The 21001-nt window shown below is 46.5% G+C and overlaps 8 pseudogenes; 7 read left to right on the top strand and 1 right to left on the bottom strand.

Moving 5' to 3' along the window:
• Positions 1–12915: 12915 nt before the first annotated feature.
• Positions 12916–13034, top strand: LOC143957428 (5S ribosomal RNA; annotated as a pseudogene).
• Positions 13035–13567: 533 nt separating this feature from the next.
• On the top strand, positions 13568–13696 carry LOC143957430 (5S ribosomal RNA; annotated as a pseudogene).
• Positions 13697–14494: 798 nt separating this feature from the next.
• LOC143957666 (5S ribosomal RNA) lies at positions 14495–14614 on the bottom strand (annotated as a pseudogene).
• Positions 14615–15199: 585 nt separating this feature from the next.
• Positions 15200–15318, top strand: LOC143957656 (5S ribosomal RNA; annotated as a pseudogene).
• Positions 15319–15426: 108 nt separating this feature from the next.
• LOC143957447 (5S ribosomal RNA) lies at positions 15427–15545 on the top strand (annotated as a pseudogene).
• A 106-nt stretch (positions 15546–15651) lies between these two features.
• Positions 15652–15770, top strand: LOC143957343 (5S ribosomal RNA; annotated as a pseudogene).
• A 958-nt stretch (positions 15771–16728) lies between these two features.
• LOC143957451 (5S ribosomal RNA) lies at positions 16729–16847 on the top strand (annotated as a pseudogene).
• Positions 16848–17659: 812 nt separating this feature from the next.
• LOC143957476 (5S ribosomal RNA) lies at positions 17660–17778 on the top strand (annotated as a pseudogene).
• The last annotated feature ends 3223 nt before the right edge of the window (positions 17779–21001 follow it).

The raw sequence follows: 21001 nt of genomic DNA, 5'->3' as shown, positions 1-21001 counted from the left end.
GGGCGGCGCGATTCGATGTTGTGATGCGATTTGATGTGTTGGGGTGATGCAATGTGCTTTGGGCGATGCGATGTGCTGGGGCGATTCGATGTGCTGGGGGAGATGCGATCCGATGTTCTGGGGAGATGCGATTCGATGTGCTGAGGCGATGCGATGTGCTTGGGCGATGCATTTCGATGCGATATGGTGGGGCGAAGCGATTTTATGTGCTGATGCGATTCGATGTGTTGTAGGTGATGCAATGTGCTTTGGGCATTTCGATGCGCTGGGGGTGATGCAATGTGCTGGGGGAGATGCAATGTGATGGGGGAGATGCGATTCTATTTGCTGGGGCGATGAGATGTGCTGGGGCGATGCGATTCGATGTGCTTATGCAATTCAAAGTGTTGGGGGTGATGCAATGTGCTGGGGTGATGTGATTCGATGTTCTGGGGGAGATGCGATGCGATGTGCTTGGGTGTTGCGATTTGATGTTCTGGGAGAGATGCGATTCAATGTGCTGCGGCGATTCAATGCGATGTGCTTGGGTGATGCGATTTGATGCGATCTGTTGGGGGCGACGCGATCCGATGTTCTGATGCGATTTGATGTGTCGACGGTGATGCAATGTGCTTTGGGCGATGCGATGAGAAGTGTTGGGGGAGATGCGATTCGATGTGCTGGGGGCGTTGTGATGCAATGTGCTGGGGCGATGCGATTTTACGGGGAGGGGGATCGATGTGCTGGGGGAATATTTTCTTATTTTTAACCCGATTATCTATGTAACATAGAGAAAGTTGTTTGTGCAAATAGTTGTAAATAAGAAGTTTTTTTTTAAATACTCCCACCATCCCATCTAAGGCCCCATTCACACATGCGGACATTATGTGCGTATTTCATCCATCTGTTTGCGGATGAAGTACGGACATACATGCATTCCTATGGGATAGCGGGTGTCGGTGGATGAACATCCGCAAACACCCGATATCGTCCGCCTCCGCAATTGTCCGATTCTGCAGACGGAGGAAAATCCTATTTTTCTATCCGTCTGCAGAGCGGATCGGATGAACACGGACAGACAATCCCCCATAGAGGAGAGCGGAGAGCTGACAGGGCGGTCCATGCACAGTGTACTGGGACCGCCCTGTTATCCTCCGGCTCAGCGGGGACAACAGAGCGATCCCCGCTGAGCAAGCGGATCATCACGGGGCGGATCATTACTGATCCATCCCGTGTGAAAGGGGCCTAACACCAAAACACAAGCACAATTTTTCAAAATGAATATGCACAGTTTGAACTTCATAAAGTCGTCTTCAATACGTCTAGATGCATAAATGAATTGTGTTGCTGTGATTATTATTTTTTTCTTTTTAAATGAAAAGCTGTACAGAAAAAAGTATCAGCTGAGTGTAGATATGTGTGTGTATATATGTACAGAACATGATATATATATATATATATAGTGTGTGTGTGTGTGTGTGTTTCTTGAATAATATTCCTTGTACATGCAGTATATTTACTGGTTCCTGGAGGGAGGAGGGGTTTGCATAGATATGGGTGGCAACTTCCTCTAACACTGCCGTTGCCATGGAAACCTGACCTGAAACTTATTATACTACTTGTGCAGCATTGAGCATGTGCGAGATCTGCAAGGCTGAAATCCAGGAAGAAATACGGTCTGGCTTCAGATGCCCACACTTAAGATGGCCACAGTCTGCTGCTAGTTTATAAACTTTCAAAATGCTGTAATAACCTAACAAAACGGACCTTAGTTTACAGACCAACTTTACTGAATACATTAAGCTTGTGTATTATAGGGGTATTTTTATTTAAAAAGTGTAATTTTGGCCTGAGCACCACTTTAACCACTTGCTTACTGGGCACTTAAACCCCCCTCCTGCCCAGACCAATTTTCAGCTTTGAGCGCTGATGCACTTTGAATGACAATTGCGCGGTCATACAACACCGTACCCAAATGAAATTTTTATCATTTTTTTCCCACAAATAGAGCTTTCTTTTGGTGGTATTTAATTACAGCTGGGAGTTTTATTTTTTGCTAAACAAACCAAAAAAAGATGCAAAAAAAAAATCATGTTTAATAGTTTGTTATAAAATTTTGCAAACAGGTCATTTTTCTCCTTCATTGAAGTGCACTGATGAGGCGGCACTGGTGGGCACTGATAGGCTGCACTGGTGGGCACTGATAGGCATAGTTAAGGCGGCACTAATAGGCACAGATAAAGTGGCACTGATGGGCACAGATAAAGTGGCACCGATAGGCACAGATAAGGCAGTACTGATGGGCAAAGATGAGCACAGATAAGATGGCACGGATGGGTGGCACTAATAGGTACCACTGATATATGGGACTGATGGGCACTGATAGGTGGCACTGATAGGTGGCACTGCTGGGCACTGATGGGCGGCACTGATGGGCACTGGTAGATGACACTGATGAGCACGGATATGTGGCACTGAGGTGCAGCACCGTTGTTGAGGCAGATTGTGGGCACTGATGGGTGGCACTGTGGGCACTGCTGGGTGGCATTATGGGCACTGCTGGGGGGCACTTTTTTTATTACAGAGGTGGCACTGGCAGGGGGCAGGTGGGTACTGGTAAGCTGGCCGTGATCGGGACTGATGTCCCGATCACGGCCGCCGGTGAACGGCTCTTTTTTTTTCTTCTCCCGCTGTCAGCGCGAGGAGGAAAAATAGCCGATTACCGGCTCCGTTGTATCACATGATCAGCTGTCATTGGCTGACAGCTGATCACATGGTAAGGGGTCGGGATCGACCCCTTGCTTGGATCTGTGATCAGGCGAGTCTCGTAGACGCGCATGCCGCTCGTGCACGGGACGACGTCAATAGACGTCACCCCGGCAAAGGGGGTCCACGCTGTAGCCGTCATTTGGCTATAGCGCGGGTCTCTACTGGTTAAACTGAGCCACAGATCTAAACCATTCTGCAGAAACTCCAAAACTACTGAGGTGAACGGAGTGGTGGGGTCCCACTGCTTACTTTCTGCAAATGTTTTAAATGTATTCCATATTTTAGAATAGATAAAGTTCGTGGAAGGTTTCCTAGATTTTAGGAGAGTAGAAATCACCCCCACTGAGAATCCTAATGAAATTCTGCCGCTCAAGATCCAAAGATGTAGATTCAGTTTGTGAGCAGCTGGGTGCACCAATTTCCCCTGTGAGAGAAGCTGCGGGAACACTGGGATCTTGAACGGCGGGGCATACGCTGAGGTTCACTGCCCAAGGGAACCACAGCCTCTTTGGCCAGTACGGCAGAATAGCTATCACTCTGACTGGCTCCATCGATAATCTGATTAAAAACTTTGCGATCAAGGGTCTGGCGGGAAACGCATATGCGGTCTCGCATCGCCACAGACTCGAGAGGGCATCTACTGCTTCTGCACGGGGATTAGGCAGACGGGATGGAAATCTCGGCAGCTTCGCATTCATTGGAGAAGCAAAAAGATCTATTTCTGGTGGCTTCTGCAGACTCATGATCCAACTGAACTCTGATGGGTGCACTGCCCACTCGTTGCTGTCTGGAAAACAACGTGATAGGCGATCCGCCTGCTGATTCAAACGGCCCGAAAGGTAAACTGCCTTTAAATCCAACAAATTTCTTTCCGCCCATAACTTAATGGGCTCTACTTCCTTTAATAATGTGATGCTGTGCTTTCACCCCTGCCGTTATACTCAAAACATATAACCAGTAAAAAAAAATTCAATCATCGCCTATGGGGATTTTTAAGTAGAGACGCTTGGCGCCATTCCACGAGCGTGTGCAATTTTGAAGAGTGACATGTTAGGTAACTATTTACTCAGCGTAACTTCATCTTTCACATTATGCAAAAATTGGGCTAACTTTACTGTGTTTTTATTTTTAAGCACAAAACTGTTTTTTTTCCAAAAAAAAGCATTTGAAAAATTGCTGTGCAAATACCGTGCGAGATAAAAAGTTGCAACAACCACCATTGTATTCTCCAGGGTGTTTGCTAAAAAAACATATATAATGTTTTGGGATTTTATGTAATTTTCTAGCAAATAAATGATGATTTTTACATGTAGGAAAGAAATGTCAGAATTGTCCTGGGTGCTCCAGAACGCCTGATGGTGCTCCCTGCATGTTGGGCCTCTGTATGTGGCCACACTGTGTAAAAGTCTCACACATGTGGTATTGCCGTACTCGGGAGTAATAGCAGAATGTGTTTTGGGGTGTAATTTGTGGTATGCATATGCTGTGTGTGAGAAATAAACTGATAATATGACAATTTTGTGAGATTTTCGGGTCCACATTTCACCCAACACCCACAGCACTGAAGATCTCATGGAAACTCAACTGTCCAGATCTCCCAGACATAGGTCGCCATCCACCTTCAGACCACTTGGGGGACACCGACCCCGCCACCCACCGACGAGCCCGACTTCGGCCCCGCTACCTCACAGAGCACGCAGGGACCGCTAGACCTGTCGCCTCACGAGAGCTCCGGGACACCCATGCGACGGTGGATTAGCCTACATGCTTCATACCCTGCCTAGTGCCGCTCTCCTTTCCTCTGCCGTGCATATGGACCATTCCCTTACTCACCTGCCTTGAAACACTACAGACACTTACACTAGCTTCAATATCCCCGACTCCGGTTACCACCATGATTTCTACCTGGAGCAGTCCTGGGCCTCCAATCCGTCAGACGAGAGAGCATTCAACGCACACACTCGACTAGACACCATTCCTGCTCGGATCCCATATAGTTGTAGCCTTTTACTCTCTAACTGAACATTACCACAGCCGAATGAGCGCCCAGAAGGACCCGAGACACCTATCAGTAAAGTATACATCGAACAGAGCACTTGCTATATTTTAGTGACTGATCTGATCTTGTGCCCTGCTGCAACATTTATATTAGCACTTACCTCTATGCCTTATATGAACTATTCTTCATATTGCAGACCTCATATCATCATAGAGGAGCTAGTAATTCTATATACTTTACTAAACATCATACTACCCTGAAAGCAGGAGCCCGTTCACTACCTTACAATATTGCAGGCATTGGGTGGTCAATTTATCAAGTGATACCCCCCTTACTAGCCTTATCCCTGATCCAGGATATACAGGATCCATGATTTATATGATTTTTAGGCCCACCCAAACCTACCCCCCAGTACCCCCCTCTTACAAACCATCTGGGAATACCAGGTGCCATAGGCTATTTCTTTAATATGTTGTTGACGTCGATGACCTGTTTTCTTTTTTTGCTTGATTGCAGAGGTGACCATCTTGGCGTTTGTCAAGAGGGTTGAGAGTGGCCAGCAAGATTGCCTACAGCCACATCACCTTAAAAGCGCCCGATCTCGTCCGATCTCGGATGCTAAGCAGGGTTGGGCCTGGTTAGTATTGATGGACGAACTTCCGACGGGACGTTTCGCGAACGCGACCGATAGTTCGCGAACCGTAACGTTCGCGGCAGGCCCCATTGACTTCAATGGGAGGAGAACTTTGCAAACCTACAGGTCAAATTTGCAGCCACAAAATAATTACTAGCTGTGCAAACATAGTCCCACCACATGGCCAATGACATAACACATGTATGAGGTGAATCTGGGATCGACGACTACAAGCATTCTTTTTTTATATGTGAAATTGTGACAATTCACGACTGTGGAGCGCATGAAGGCAATGGAGGAAGGTCAGGGTAGGCAAAGAAGAGGGTGCAGGAGATGATCACCAGCAGCATGACATACAGCAATGACACCTGCACCGTGATAGAGTGATCTGACACCAGCACCATGATAGAGAGCACTGACATCAGCAGCGTGACATACAGCAATGACACCTGCACCGTGATAGAGTGATCTGACACCAGCACCGTGATAGAGAGCACTGACATCAGCAGCGTGACATACAGCAATGACACCTGCACCGTGATAGAGAGCGCTGACATCAGCAGCGTGACATAAAGCACTGACACCAGCACCGTGATATACAGCACTGACACCAGCACCGTGATATACAGCACTGACACCTGCACCGTAAGCAGCCCCAGGAGTAAGTCAGCATAGCACAGGGATGCTGGGAGCCCCTCATAATGAGCATAGCACAGGGATGGTGGGAGCCCCTCATGATAAGCATAGCACAGGGATGGTGGGAGTCCCTCATAATATGCACAGCAGAGGTACAGCCCCAGGAGTAAGTCAGCATAGCACAGGGATGGTGGGAGCCCCTCATAATAAGCAGCCCCAGGAGGAAGTCAGCACAGCACAGGGATGGTGGGAGCCCCTCATAATGAGCATAGCACAGGGATGGTGGGAGCCCCTCATAATATGCACAGCAGAGGTACAGCCCCAGGAGGAAGTCAGCATAGCACAGGGATGGTGGGAGCCCTTCATAATAAGCAGCCCCAGGAGGAAGTCAGCACAGCACAGGGATGGTGGAAGCCCCTCATAATGAGCAGCCCCAGGAGGAAGTCAGCATAGCACAGGGATGGTGGGAGCCCCTCATAATGAGCATAGCACAGGGATGGTGGGAGCCCCTCATAATATGCACAGCAGAGGTACAGCCCCAGGAGGAAGTCAGCACAGGGATGGTGGGAGCCCCTTATAATATGCACAGCAGAGGTACAGCCCCAGGAGTAAGCCAGCATAGCACAGGGATGGTGAGAGCCCATCATAATAAGCAGCCCCAGGAGGAAGTCAGCACAGCACAAGGATGGTGGGAGCCCCTCATAATAAGCATAGCACAGGGATGGCGGGGGCCCCTCATAATATGCACAGCAGAGGTACAGCCCCAGGAGGAAGTCAGCACAGCACAGGGATGGTGGGAGCCCCTCATAATATGCACAGCAGAGGTACAGCCCCAGGAGTAAGTCAGCATAGCACTGGGATGGTGAGAGCCCATCATAATAAGCAGCCCCAGGAGGAAGTCAGCACAGCACAAGGATGGTGGGAGCCCCTCATAATAAGCATAGCACAGGGATGGCGGGGGCCCCTCATAATATGCACAGCAAAGGTACAGCCCCAGGAGGAAGTCAGCATAGCACAGGGATGGTGGGAACCCCTTATAATGAGCAGCCCCAGGAGGAAGTCAGCATAGCACAGGGATGGTGGGAGCCCCTTATAATGAGCATAGCACAGGGTTGGTGGGAGCCCCTCAAAATATGCACAGCAGAGGTACAGCCCCAGGAGGAAGTCAGCACAGCACAGGGATGGTGGGAGCCCCTCATAATTAGCAGCCCCAGGAGGAAGTCAGCATAGCACAGGGATGGTGGGAGCCCCTCATAATATGCACAGCAGAGGTACAGCCCCAGGAGGAAGTCAGCACAGGGATGGTGAGCTTTACAAACCTACAGGTCATATTTGCAAAATAGATCAAAAAGTAAATATAAATCAACAACTCCAATTTGTCAGATCAATATCACCTTGTGACGCTTAATTAGTGCAGACACTCCCTATATAGGTTCTGCCCCTCACCCTGTATTTTGTATTTCTCCCACAAAACTACATCAAGTCAAATAAATAGAATGGGAAAATATATACAATTCTCTATAAGATATGTGCAAGTGACAGCCTAACTGTTGTAGGATGTGTATAAATGACACCCTAACTGTGATTAACCCAAAAAAATATATTTTATAAGTAAGAAATATATATTATATATATATATATATATATATATATATATATATATATATATATATATATATATATATATATAAAAACAAACATATACACTTCCTTTGAAATATTAATGAGCAACACAACGATTTTGATTATCCCTAAACCGCAACGTGCGAATGTGTATAATTTTTATATAGAAGCAAAAGTCCAAAAAAAGGGGAGATAGAAAGGACAGTTAAATCCTTTTCATGTGCAGTTCTTGCCAGTGTCCATAAAATGATAAAAACCTTCACCACACCAGCCGTGACAGTGACCCCCCTTGTTGGAGCACTCACCAGCTACAGCGCTCAGCACTCTCGTGCCAAGCTCAACAGGCGTTTAAATCACTTAAATGAAGACAGTAGATGTTCAGCACTCAGTCAGTGTTTCTCCTCTTTTCAGGCTCCAATAAGGTTATCCCTCAAAATACCTCAGAGAGAAAAAGAGAGACCTCCCATAGTGCAACACTGTAAAATATCTTTAATTGCAAACTTTAAAAGCCACTCATTAATGCATTCACATGAACAAAACTTGAATAAAAGCACTTCAAAATCACTCCAATCCTTCACAACAGCGTACTTCACTCCAAGGCATTGGTGGTCACAGTGGATACTGGTCAGATTTAGCAGCATAAATACTGTCTCTCACCCTTCCTTCTGCTGTATGGTACCCCACAGCGAAGTTCTCAGTTTGAACCCAGCGCCACACTCTCTCCAGTTCTATTCCTCGTGTTACACACACTCTTCCACCTTGGTTGCAGTGTTCAATGAATCAAAGATAGTTGCCAGATAGCCACGCCCCCGACATGTTTCGTCATAGGACTTAATCATGGGATTGGCTATCTGGCTCCCAGTTCCGCCTTTTATTGTAATGGCAACCATCCTATAATGGCAATGCAGCTAATCACGCCCACATTACACCAATCTAAGTCTAAAGCCTGCCTTCTTTGATTAAATAGAGCCACCCACATCTAAGCAGAGCCACCCCCTGAGTCCCCAGACCCGGTCAGATAGCGCGACGTACGGGAGATTGCAGACAAGCAGCTGTTCACAATCCCGCACGTCATCGCCCGGTCGCGCATGCGCAGTCGCTACCAATTTCCCCTTCACAAACTTCTCGGCTCATCAGCCGTCAGACACTCCGTGTACCGCCACCGCGCATGCGCCAACCCCTCACTCCACTTACCAGGGAATGCATGACGTGTCCGAGCTTCCCCTCCCTGCTCTCACCGTCAGCACAAATTCGATCGCACATGCGTCGTTCTCCCATGGGCATCAGGTCCAGAAGGCAGATGATAGCATCCATGCTCCGACCAACACTCAGCCACATAACGCAAACGAGTATGCAAATAAATCCCACCCATCCCGGAGACAGCTGTACAGATGATATTACTGTCCATGCCAGCAATATCCATACAGATCATAGACTAAAAGGCTAGTTTATGCTAGTGACAACAGCGCAACACACAAATAAGTTGAGCATATTCTCATATCCCCATCTATTAAAAATAAATAACGTATCCCTGTGTCACCAGTGCCTCAAAGTTCACAATAACATGCTATACTCCATATACAGTCATAGTGGTGTATGTCACCCCCCCAAAAATATGTTATTGCACAATAATCAATAAAATAAAATCGCATATGTAAAATTTAAAAACAAACTAAAGCAAATAAAACATATAAAACCTTATATATACAAATACAAATATATTTGTATGCAAACGTGCGACCACATCAGTGCGCGTGTATTATACAATCGCACCGATATAGTCGCTCTAATATCTTTATATATATGTGAATATGCACATTGTGCAATCATCCACACATATACATGACAAAATTATAATTAAAATTAAACAACTTTTAATAGAAGACTACTCTGGTTATTTCTATTTGGAACAAATGAACAAATATTCTACTCCAGTCACCCCACTTCATGATTGCACCCCCCAATCAACTGCCCCTGCCTGAGTTCCCATTTCTCTAAGGCCAGCATATTCAAACACTGTCAACTAAACCACTAGGGGTCCCACTCCCATAGGTCACATATGGATATTCCACCCCATATTCCCAATACACAAACAGTTAATAGGGTATCACGAATTGCTAATAAAGCAGTTCACATCCAATTCAATGTTCATTCCCCTTGGTGTCAAGCTTTTCATCAAAAAGATCCATTTAGTTTCTCTCTGGGATAATTCCCTCACCCGATTAGAGCCCCTCCACGAGGGGTATACATGATCTATGCCATAAAACTGTAAAAGGCTAGGGTCTTGTTGGTGACACTCTTTAAAATGTAAAGATACACTGTGATCCTGATAACCCTTCCGGATGTTGGCTAAATGTTCAGAGAACCGTATCCTCAATAACCTCTTAGTACGACCCACATAAAACAACTTACAGGGGCACCATAATAAATATACCACATATGACATATTACATGTCATAAATTCATTTATGTGAAAAGTTTCTCCCACTCCATTGGTTACCGTAGTGACCCCCCTACTAAGGCATCGGACGGTTTTACAACAAATGCATCTTCTGCATGCAAAGAACCCCTTCAATTCACTAGACATGGTCTGTCTCACCGGGGATCAATTATCTTTTTAACAATCTTGTCCCCTATACTAGGGGGCCCTTCTATAGATGAACTTGGGGCGGCTCGGTAGAGATGGTCCTAGATGCTTATCTTTCCCTAAAATATGCCAATGTTTAGCAAAGATCTGTTCAATCTCCCTATATTGGTGGTGATAACCTGATAGAAATTTAAACTGGTGTTGTATCTCATCCCTCCCCTTATGGGATCCCTGAAGACAGGTGTCCCTAGGTATGTTGGCAATCTCCTTAATAGTGGTGTCCAGATCGGTCACATCATAACCCTTCTGTAAAAACCTCCTTCTCAAGACCTCGGACTGGGTGGCATAGTCCTCATCAGTAGTACAATTGAGACGAACCCTCAAGAACTGCCCTTTCGGGATGTTCCTGATCCAAGAGGGATGATGCCCACTTCTTGTGGATAAAAAACTATTCCGGTCCGTGGTCTTGAAAAATACAGTAGTCTTCAACTGGCTCCCCTTCCTTTCTATGGTGAGGTCCAAAAAGTTTACACTCTTAGAGCTGATATTGAAGTCCAATCTGATATTATTGGAGTTGGAGTTCAATCTTTCAATGAACTTCCTAGCTGATTGTTCGGTGCCAACCCAAATAAAAAACAGATCGTCTATAAATCTATGATAGAAGATTAACTGTTGAGGTTTATTCATAATGGGAGCATACTTTGCCCCCATTGCCACACCAACACATTGGTAATAAAACATACCCCCATACCAGAAGTAGTTGTGGGTCATGCAAAACTCCAAAGCCTGGCCCACAAATACCTTCCGAGCATGGGGGACATCCTCCCTCCTACTCATCGCCCAATTCAGGGCCAGTAGGGCATTATGATGTTGGATGATAGTATACAAGCTTGATACATCCGCTGTCACCAGATGTACTTCCGCCATCGGGGGAACAGATACTTCACTCAATGCTTTAAGAAGATCAGTGGTATCCCTCAGATACGCTGATGTATTTTTGACACTAGGTTGGAGGGATTTGTCCAAATATTCCCCCAACCTAGCCGTCACTGACCCAATCCCGTTCACAATTGGACGTGTAGGGGGAACCTCCAGGTCCTTGTGGATTTTAGGTAGGGTATAGATCACTGGTATTCTGCAAGCGCTGGGAACTAAATATTTACCTTCTTTGATATTCAACACCCCCTTCCCATAACCCCATTGAATTAGGGCCTCCAACTGACTTTTATATTGGTTCGTAGGGTCTGCATCCAACTTCTTATATGTGGTGGTATCACTAAATAGCTCCTTTAATTGATTATCATAAAAGGACCTATCCAAAATGACAACCCCACCCCCCTTATCAGTCGGTCGTATAATAATTTCTTTTTTTCTCCTCTAGGGAATTAATTCCATCTTTAAAATGCCTAGCATTAACCCCTTTCTTGAGGGGTAATTCTTCTAAATCATTCAATACTAGGTTTTTGAATACCTCTACAAAGTGATTACTCGCAATCTGGGGGTTAAATAGGGAACGATTCTTCAATCCACTATCACTCTGGGTGGGCCCTCTTTTGTCTGTTGGATGTGTCTTAATGGGATGCATCATAAAATATTTCTTGATGTTTAAAGTACGTATATACCTATGGATATCCATGTATACCTCGAATTTGTTCATAACTTTTCTCGGCACACATTTAAGACCCGTATTTAAGATATGCAATTCATTAGTATTTAGTTGTACCTGGCTCAAATTGAAAATTCCATCATTTAATTGTCCCTCATTCTCTTTCTTGGATTGTTTAAACTGATCCCCTGTGGCCACATCACCCTGAATGAGCCCGATACCATCTGATCTCGGATGCTAAACAGGGTCAGGCCTGGTTAGTACTTGGATGGGAGACCGCCTCGGACTGCTAGGTTCCATAGATTTTTTTTAATATGTTGTTGGCGTCGACGACATGTCTTGTTTTTCTGCTTGTTTGCAGAGGTGACCATCTTTGCATTTGTCAAGAGGGTTGAGAGTGGCCAGCAAGATCACCTACGGCCACATCACCCTGAATGCGCCTGATCTTGTCTATTTTTAGATGATAAGCAGGGTTGGGCCTGGTTAATACCTGGATGGGAGACCACCTGTGAATACTGGGTGCCACAGGCTTTATTTTTTAATATGTTGTTGCCGTCGATGACCCGTTTTATTTTTCTGCTTTTTTGCCGAGGTGACCATCTTGGTGTTTATCAAGAGGGTTGAGAGGGGCCAGCAAGATTACCTATGGTCACATCACCCTGCATGTGCCCGATCTCGTCTGTTCTCAGATGCTAAGCAAGATCAGGCCTTGTTAGTACCTGGATGGGAGACTGCCTTGGATATACCAGGTGCCATAGGCTTCTTTTTAATATGTTTTTGGCGTCGACGACCTGTTTTATTTTTCTGCTTGTTTGCCGGGGTGACCATCTTGGCTTTTGTCAAGAGGGTTGAGTGTGGCAATCAAGATCACCTATGGCCACATCATCTTGAATACGTCTGATCTCGGATGCTAAGCAGGGTTGGGCCTGGTTATTACCTGTATGGGGGACCGCCTGGGAATACCAGGACCTGTAGGCTTTTTTTAATGTTGTTGGCGTCGACGACCTGTTTTATTTTCTGCTTGTTTGCCGAGCTGACCATCTTGCTGTTTGTCAAGAGGGTTGAGAGTGGCCAGCAAGATCTATTATAGCCACATCACCCTGAATGCACCCCATCTCGTCTGATCTCGGATACTAAGCAGGGACGGGCTTGGTTAGTACCTGGATGGGAGACCGCTTGGGAATACCAGGTGCCGTAGGCTTTTTTTTAATATGTTGTTGGCGTCGATGACCTGTTTTATTTTTCTGCTTGTTTGCCGAGGTGACCATGTTGGCATTTGTCAAGAGGGTTGAGAGTGACCAGCAAGATCGCTTATGGCCACATCAACATCAGTGCGCCCGATCTTGTCTGATCTCGGATTCTAAGCAGGGTCGGGCCTGGTTAGTACCTGGATTGGAGACCGCCTGGGAATATCAGGTGCTATAGGCTTTTATTTTTCTGCTGCTTGCCGAGGTGACGATCTTGGCGTTTGTCAAGAGGATTGAGAGTGGCCAGCAAGATCGCCTACCGCCACATCACCCTAAATGCTCCCGATCTTGTCTTATCTCGTCTGATCTCGGATGCTAAGCAGGGTCGGGCCTCGTAAGTACCTGGATGGGAAACCGCCTGGTAATAACAGGTGCCAGAGTTTTTTTTAATATGTTGTTGGCGTTGACAAAGTTTTATTTTTCTGCTTGTTTGCCGAGGTGAATATCTTAGCTTTTGTGAAGAGGGTTGAGAGTGGCTAGCAAGATCGCCAAAGGCCATATCACCCTGAATGCTCCCGATCTTATCTTATCTCGTCTGATCTCGAATGCTAAGCAGTGTCGGGCCTGGTTAGTACCTGGATGGAAGACCGCTTGGGAATACCAGGTGCCGTAGGCTTTTTTTTAATATGTTGTTGGCGTCGACAACCTGTTATATTTTTCTACTGATTTGCCGAAGTGACCATCTTGGTGTTTGTCAAGAGGGTTGAGAGTGGCCAGCAAGGTTGCCTACAGCCACATCACCCTGAATGCTCTTGATCTTGTCTGATCTCGGATGCAAAGCAGGGTCCGGCTTGGTTAGTACCTGGATGGGAGACCGCCTGGGAATAACAGGTGGCATAGGCTTTTTTGTAATATGTTGTTTGTGTAGACGACCAGATTTTATTTTTCTGCTTGTTTGCCGAGGTGATCATCTTGACGTTTGTCAAGAGGGTTGAGAGTGGACAGCAATATTGCTTGCAGCCACATCACCCTGAATGTGCCCGATCTCATCTGATCTTGAATGCTAAGCATTGTCAGGCCTGGTTAGTACCTGGATGGGAGACCGTCTGGGAATATCAGATGCCTTAGGCTTTTTTTTTATATGTTGGCGCCAAAGTCCTTTTTTTTCTGCTTGTTTGCCGAGGTGACCATCTTGGTGTTTGTCAAGAGGGTTGAGAGTGGCCAGCAAGATCGCCTACGGCCACATCACCCTGAATGCGCCCGATCTCCTCTGATCTCGAATGCTAAGCAGGGTCGGGCCTGGTTAGTACCTGGATGGAAGAGATAAGATAAGATCGGGAGCATTCAGGGTGATGTGGCCGTAGGCGATCTTGCTGGCCACTCTCAATCCTCTTGACAAACGCCAAGATGGTCACCTTGGCAAACAAGCAGAAAAATAAAACAGGTCATCGACGCCAACAACATATTAAAAAAAAGTCTACGGCACCTGGTATTCCCAGGCGGTCTCCCATACAGGTACTACCCAGGCATGACCCTGCTTAGCATCCAAGATCAGACGAGATTGGGATGCATTCAGGGTGATGTGGCCATAGGCGCTCTTGCTGGCCACTCTCAACCCTCTTGGCAAACGCCAAGATGGTCACCTCGGCAAACAAACAGAAAAAAAAATTACGGTAAGTATGAAACACTTTTCCGTTTTCCTGGTGCCACCATGTGATACAATAAATAGCTAAGAACAGGGTGGGTACTGCTTCAAAGAAAAAAATTGTATTCAAGGAAATGTGAGAGCTGCCTCAATGCCCTTTCCCTAAATTCTACTGAAGTGAGTGCTCTGGGGGTGATGCAATGTGCTGGGTGAGATGCGATGAGCTGGGGCAGTGCGATGTGATGTGCTGGGGGCGATGCGATTTGATGTGTTGCGAGTGATGCAATGTGCTTTGGGGCGATTCGATGTTCTGGTGAGATGCGATGCGATTGGGCGGTGGGATTCGATGTGTTGGGGCGAATCGATTCGATGTGCCGATGCCATTCGATGTGCTGATGCGATTCGATATGTTGGGGTGATGCGATGTGCTTTGGGAGATGCGATGTGCTTTGGGAGATGCGATGTGCTGGGGGAGATGCGATTCGATGTGCTGGGGGAGATGGGTTTCGATGTGATGCCATGTGGTAGGGGCGATGCGATTGCCATTTCACCCTGAATGCGCCAGATATCGTTTGATCTCGGATGCTAAGCAGGGTCGGGCCTGGTTAATACCTGGATGGGAGACCGGCTGGGAATACCAGGTGCCGTAGGCTTTTTTTTAATATGTTGTTGGCGTCGACGACCTGTTTTATTTTTCTGCTTCTTTGCTGAGGTGACCACCTTGGCGTTTGTCAAGAGGGTTGAGAGTAGCCAGCAAGATAGCCTACGGCCATATCACCATGAATGCGCCCGATCTCGTCTGATTTCAGATGATAAGCAGGGGCGGTCCTGGTTAGTACCTGGATGGAAGAACACTTGGGAGTACCAGGTGCCGTAGGCTTTTTTAAATATGTTGTTGTCGTCGACGTCCTGTTTATTTTTCTGCTTGTTTGCCGAGGTGCCCATCTTGGCGTTTGTCAAGAGGGTTGAGAGTGGCCACCAAGCTCGCATACAGCCACATCACCCTGAATGCACTCAAGCTCGTTTGATCTTGGATGCTAAGCAGTGTCGGGCCTGGTTAGTACCTGTATGGGAGACCACATGGGAATACCAGGTGCCGTAGTCTTTTTTTTAATATGATGTTGGCATCGACGACCTGTTTTATTTTATTGCTTGTTTGCCGAGATAACCATCTTGGCGTTTGTCAAGAGGGTTGAGAGTGGCCAGCAAGATTGCCTACGGCCACATCACCCTGAATGTGCCTGATTTAGGATGTTAGGCAGGGTTGGGCCTGGTTAGTAACTGGATGGGAGACCGCTCGGGAGTACCAGGTGCTGTAGGCTTTTTTAATATGTTGTTGGCAACAACGAACTGTTTTATTTTTCTGCTTGTTTTCCGAGGTGACCATCTTGGCCTTTGTCAAGAGGATTGAGAGTGGTAAGGAAGATCGCTTATGGCCTCATCACCCTGAATGAGTCCGATCTCGTCTGACTTCGGATACTAAGCAGGGTCGGGCCTGGTTAGTAACTGAATGGGAGATCGCCTAGGAATATCAGGTACCGTAGGCTTTTTTTTAATATGTTGTTGGCATCGACGACCTGTTTTATTTTACTGCTTGTTTGCCGAGGTGACCATCTTGGCGTTTGTCAAGAGGGGTGAGAGTGGCCAGCAAGATCGCCTACGGCTTCATCTCCCTGATCTCGTTGGGCCTGGTTAGTACCTGTATGGGAGACCACATGGGAATACCAGGTGCCGTAGTCTTTTTTTTAATATGATGTTGGCATCGACGACCTGTTTTATTTTATTGCTTGTTTGCCGAGATAACCATCTTGGCGTTTGTCAAGAGGGTTGAGAGTGGCCAGCAAGATTGCCTACGGCCACATCACCCTGAATGTGCCTGATTTAGGATGTTAGGCAGGGTTGGGCCTGGTTAGTAACTGGATGGGAGACCTCTCGGGAGTACCAGGTGCTGTAGGCTTTTTTAATATGTTGTTGGCAACAACGAACTGTTTTATTTTTCTGCTTGTTTTCCGAGGTGACCATCTTGGCCTTTGTCAAGAGGATTGAGAGTGGTAAGAAAGATCGCTTATGGCCTCATCACCCTGAATGAGTCCGATCTCGTCTGATTTCGGATGCTAAGCAGGGTCGGGCCTGGTTAGTAGCTGGATGTGAGACCGCCTGGGAATACCAGGTGCTGTAGGCGTCTTTTTTAATATGTTGCTGGTGTCGAGGACCTGTTTTATTTTTCTGCTTGTTTGCTGAGGTGACCATCTTGCCATTTGTCAAGAGGGTTAAGAGTGGACTGAAAGATCACCTAAGGCCGCATCACCATGAATGTGCCCTATCTTGTCTGATCTCGCATGCTAAGCAGGGTTGGCCTTGTTTAGTCCCTGGATGGGAGACCTTTGGGAATACCAGGTGCCGTAGGCTTTTTTTAAATATGTTGTTGGCATCGACGACCTGTTTTATTTTTCTGCTCGTTTGCCAAGGGGATCATCTTGGCTTTTGTCTAGAGGGTTGAGAGTGGCGATCAAAATTGCCTATGTTCATATCAGCCTGAATGCGCCAGCTATCGTCTGATCTCGGATGCTAAGCAGGGTCGAGCCTGGTCAGTAACTGAATGGGAAACCGCCTGGGAATATTGGGTGCTGTAGGATTTTTTTTAAATATGTTGTTGGCATCGATGACCTGTTTTATTTTCTGCTTGTTTGCCGAGGTGACCATCTTGGAGTTTGTCAAGAGGGTTGAGAGTGGCAAGCAAGATCGCCTAATCCCACATCACCCTGAATGCGCCAGATATAGTTTGATCTCGGATGCTAAGCAGGGTCGGGCCTGGTTAGTCCCTGGATGGGAGACCTTTGGAAATACCATGTGTCATAGGCTTTTTTTTTATATGTTGATGGCGTCGACGACCTGTTTTATTTTATTGCTTGTTTGCCGAGGTGACCATCTTGGCGTTTGCCGAGGTGACCATCTTGGCGTTTGCCAAGAGGGTTGAGAGTGGACAGCATTACCTCTTACGGCCACATTACCCTTAATGTTCCCGATCTTGTCTGATCTTGAATGCTAAGCGGGGACGGGCCTGGTTAGTACCTAGATGGGAGACCGTCAGGGAATACCAGGTGCCGTAGGCTTTATTTTAATATGTTGTTGGCGTGGACGACCTGTTTTAATTAAGCCTCTAGTCTGGTTGCTAGGTTTACAAAAAGTTGTCACTAAATGAAATATTGCTCACAAATGCCATAGTTATATGTGGAATTGCACCCCAAAATATATTCTGCTGCTTCACCTGAGTACAGGGATACCACATATGTGGGACTTTTTCGGAGTCTAGCCGCGTACGGCACCCTGAAATCCAATCACTGCCTTCAGTGCAATCACTGCCTTCAGGATTTCGGAGGGTGCAAATTTTTGATTTCACTCCTCACTACCTATCACAGTTTCGAAGGCCATAAAATTCTAAAACAACACAAAACCCCCCAAAGGACCCCATTTTGGAAAGTAGACACCCCAAGGAAATTGCTGAGGGGCATGTTGAGCCCATTGAATATTTTTTTTTGTCCCAAGTGATTGAATAATGATACAAAAAAAAGTTTACAAAAAGTTGTCACTAAATGATATATTGCTCACACATGCCATAGTTATATGTAGAATTGCACCCCAAATATATATTCTGCTGCTTCTCCTGAGTACGGGGATACCACATATGTGGGACTTTTTGGGAGCCTAGCCACGTATGGGACCCTGAAAACCAAGCACTGCCTTCTGGATTTAAATATAAAACGCTACCAAAAAAACTGTTAGCAATCGCAGGGATCAGGCCTGACTCTGCGAATGCTGCAGTTATGTGTTTAGTGTTTTGTAAGTGACAGTGATCGATCAATACTGCACTTGGGTGGGCTGGGCGGAGGGGCAAAACGCAGGTGCTTGCAGGTATCTGGGCTGATCCCGCTAACAATGCGTTTTTTTGGAACCCTAAACTGCTGGGGACATTAGTATAGATCTGATCAGTCAGATATTGATCTGTTCAGATTCTATACCACTAGGGGAGGTTTAAGCTTTTCGCGTGGGTGTTAGCAGTACTGGCACTAACCTAGCGCTGCCTTGGGCGACGCAGACCCTGACCCTAAAACCTAATTGAAATCACCCGCCGGGTGATCAGGGGCTTAAACCTTTATTGGGTAATAAATGGTGGGTGCCCTGATGCTATAAAAAGCAAACTAACTAACCAGAATCACCCATAACACTTATACGGTGATCACTGGTGAAAGGGTTAACTAGGGGCAATCAGGGGGTTAAAATCTTTATTAGGTAGTATATGGGGGTCCCTGGCGCTAAATAAAAACCTGACGGGGAACCTAAATAACTAACTGGCTAACCAGCGTCACCAGTGACACTTATACGGTGATCGCTGGTGAAAGGGTTAACTAGGGGCAATCAGGGGGTTAAAACCGTTATTGGGGTACCAAGCGCTATAAAAACCTGGCGGTGAACCTAAAAAAATAACTAGCTACTTAGCGGCACCAGTGACACTAATGCAGCGATCAGAAAAACGATTGCTTAGTGACACTGGCAAAAGGGGGTGAAAGGGTTAACTCTAGGGGCAATCAGGGGGTTAAACCTTTATTGGGGGGGGGTAGGGGGGCTACCCTGGACCTAACATTAACTGCCCTGACAGCTTTTACTGTCACAACTGACACTAAATGCAGTGATCAATAAATAAATGATCACTGCAATCAGTGACACTGTGACTGGGAGGGGGAGGGGGGCGGGGGGTTTGTGTGTCTATGTGTGCCTACATGTCAGTGTAGTGTTGGTGCACACTTACTTTCACTGTTCTCCTCGTAGTCCGGTCAATAAGACCGCCCCGAGGAGAATGACATCACTTCCTCCCTGCCTGTGTTTACTATACACAGCGGGGGAAGCTTCTCATTCGCCAGGAGCGATCGAGAGGGGATGGCCAGAGACCAACGGCCATCCCCTCCTCCCGGATCGCTCCTGAAGCGAAACGGACCGCCGCATCCAGCGTGAGGGAGGTCCGATCGGACCCCCCACCCGCTGGAAGGCGAGCACGTACATGTACGTGCTTTCATAGTTTCATAGTTAGTTAGGTTGAAAAAAGACACCAGTCCATCCAGTTCAATCTGAGTGAGTGTCTACAATTGTCCCTATTCCTGTACATTGCACACTCACATTGGTCCCTACCCTCAAGGAGCCCACAATCCAAGGTCCCTATGCATATACTAGGGCCAATTTTGAACAGAGGCCAATTAATCTACCTGCATGTCTTTGGATTGTGGGAGGAAACCGGAGTACCCAGAGGAAACCCACACAGGTATAGGGAGAACATGCAAACTCCAGGCAGGTAGTGTTGTGGTTGGGATTTGAGCCAGTTACCCTTCTTACTGCTAGGTGAGAGTGCTAACCACTACACCACTGTGCTGCCCTTGTGCCTGTTGGTGCCACTGCACCGACGTACATTGCCATGCGGCGGTCCTTAAGTGGTTAAGGATGATAAAATAAATTGTCTAACATGCTATAGAAGCAGTGTCAGAGTTATGAGCTTTAATCATAACTCATTGCTTGGGTTAATCACTGAATTTTGTGGACCCAAAAATATTGCTTGACTGCGTTAGGAATGAAAAGGTATATAGCTCAATCAACTGCCTGAGTTATGAGCTTTAATCAGAACTCATTGCTTGGGTTTACCCACTGAATTTTGTGCACCCAAAAATATTGCTGGATGGAGTTAGGAATAAGAAAGAGAGCAGGGATTTCAGTCTGATCCCTCTTGGGAAAGTCTACAGAGAGCCCCCGCTCTCTGGAAGTAAAGGGCGGCTGTTGGAAAACCATCTTACATTTCAATTGTAAGCTATAATTAAGCCTCTAGTCTGGTTGCTTGGTTGTTCTGAAGTAGAAGGCTGAGGGACTGGGTCAATCTCAGTTTGTGCTGGACTTGCGGAAGAGTGCTCATTCCTCTGAGAAGGCCGGGCTAGATCTGATTCAGTCTCTCTTCCAACTGCTTCTAGGGCAACATGGCAGGCAGTCCAAATGTTTGGTTATGGCCTATGAAGTGAATGGCAGATCCTATTCTAACTATTCATCCTTTCTTCCTGGGAATTCGGTGTTTTGATCTTGGAATGGTTCTTAGCTTTTCTTGGTTAGAGTATGAGGGCACCATACTACAGCCAACAAACTTTGGCCAGGCCAAAATCAACGTGCCCTATTCTTGGTTCAGACTTTAGGGACTGGGTCAAGATGTCTTCTCCCCATAGGGGAAAAGGTATGACACATGCCATTCCCACACAAATAGGTTTAAACGTCCATAATTTAAGCCATATGAAAGTTTTCAATGAA

This window comes from Lithobates pipiens, unplaced genomic scaffold, assembly GCF_037356315.1.
Source record: "Lithobates pipiens isolate NorthernLeopardFrog02 unplaced genomic scaffold, aLitPip1_a1.2 Scaffold_52, whole genome shotgun sequence".
NCBI lineage: Eukaryota > Metazoa > Chordata > Amphibia > Anura > Ranidae > Lithobates > Lithobates pipiens.
The sequence above is the reverse complement of the archived record's forward strand: the minus strand, read 5'-3'. Positions and strand labels throughout refer to the sequence as shown.